Here is a 1,954-nt window from a genome sequence, read left to right as displayed (position 1 = left end):
CAAAAGGGTGCCCAGCCCATGGGAGTGCGTAGGGGCCACAAGGCTTCAGGTCACCTCGCCAAGCTGTGTGTCACAGTCTTATGGAAGCATTTCTCCTCATTTGCCTGAGGTACTCTGAGGGGTAGTGATGATCTTACTATCTAGGAACAAAGTTAGGCTAGTTTGGCATCTGGTCTTTATTTTTATCTTTTTATTTTCTTAGAGAAATGATTGAAGAAGCCAAGAATATGTTTCTAGAATAGAAGCATTATAGCCTCCATCACTTGGGTGACATATAATTTATTGCCCAAATAGTGACCCTTTTGCAAATGAAAATAAGAGTTTTTAATAATTATTCTGGAGAGCCATAGCCAATTTGGCTCAGTGGATAGAGCATCAGCCTGAAGAGTGAAGGATCTCAGGTTCAGATCTGGTCAAGAGCATTTTACCATTTGCAACAGCATGGATGGAACTGGAAAACATTATGCTAGGTGAAATAAGCCAGTCAGAGAAAGACAAATACCACATGATCTCACTTATTTGTGGAATATAATGAACAACATAAACTGATGAACAAAAACAGATCCAGAGACAAAGAAGCATCGATCAGACCGTCAAACCAGAGGGAAGGTAGGGGAGGGGAGGGGTGAGGGAGAAAGATCAACTAAAGAACTTGTATGCATGCATATAAGCCTAACTAATGGACACAGACAACAGGGGGTGAGGGCATGAGTGGGGCATTGGGGGGGCAATGGGGTGATAAGGACACATATGTAATACCTTAATCAATGAAGAAAAAAAAAAAGAGCATGTACCTCAGTTGCAGGCTTGATTCCTGGTTCAGCTGAGGCGTGCATAGGAGGCAACCAATTGATGTATCTCTCTCACGATGTTTTTTTCTCTGTGTCTCTCCCCCTGCCTTCCACTCTCCTTAAAAAATCAATGGAAGAATATCCTCAGTTGAGGATTAACAACAACAAAAAATAATAATTACACAGTGTCAACAAGACTAAAGTTAAACCTTTGTGGGCAAATCAAGATATTTGGTCAACCAAACCATAATATATCTGAGTACCTTCCCAGAGGAGAGAAATAAAAATTGAGACAAAGAAGGGGGCAAAAATGAGACAAATATAGTTCAGTGCCTGACACAGCCCAGATAATTAAAAAAAAAAAAGGTTTAAAATTCAGGGTGGAGGATCCATGTTTATATAAAATATAAAAGTCAAGTAGTAAGATCTTCACTTCAGAACATGTTTATTCAGTCTCTCTATATATACCTTTCTCTATCTCTTCTCTCCTCCCTCACCTCACTTAATAGATGTTATAAAATAGAGATGTCAGAAAGAAAATAGCCTTGTTTTATTACACAAATAAATTCACTATGATGTTCATTACAACTGTGGGCCCCTAACATGAAATTCATCTTTGGAACACCTTTTACATAACAAGAATAATGGGGAAAAGACATTTCAGAACTATATGATATATATTACTCACAACCATAAATTTTACCTTACCAAAATTGAAATAGATTTTAATATCAAGCAGATATTTGTGCTGTTTTACTTTTAAGGATAAGATGAAATTATTATTTTCTAATTGTATTCAAATAACTGCAGAGAGTTTTAAATTTTACCTTTTTCTCACATTTTGCCTCTGAGCTGTAGTGTTGTACTGAAACCCCATGGATGATTTCAGGTGCATGATGAGTCCAAGAACTGGAAATTGCTGGTCATCTGGTCACCTTTTGGTCAATTACATGAAACATTTGCTTTCAGTAATAGTTTTTAAGTCAGTCATTCCTACAGCTGCTCCTTGCTTGTCTTTTTATTATTTTCCTAGAGGCCTGGTGCATTAAATACGTGCACAGGAGGGTATGTCCCTCAGCCCAGGCTGCACCCTCTCCAATCTGGGACCCCATTGTTCTGAAGTGAAAATCTTACTACTTGACTTTTATATTTTATATAAACAT

This window comes from Eptesicus fuscus, chromosome 13 (genome assembly GCF_027574615.1).
Source record: "Eptesicus fuscus isolate TK198812 chromosome 13, DD_ASM_mEF_20220401, whole genome shotgun sequence".
Taxonomy (NCBI): domain Eukaryota; kingdom Metazoa; phylum Chordata; class Mammalia; order Chiroptera; family Vespertilionidae; genus Eptesicus; species Eptesicus fuscus.
This window is presented reverse-complemented; position numbering follows the sequence as displayed.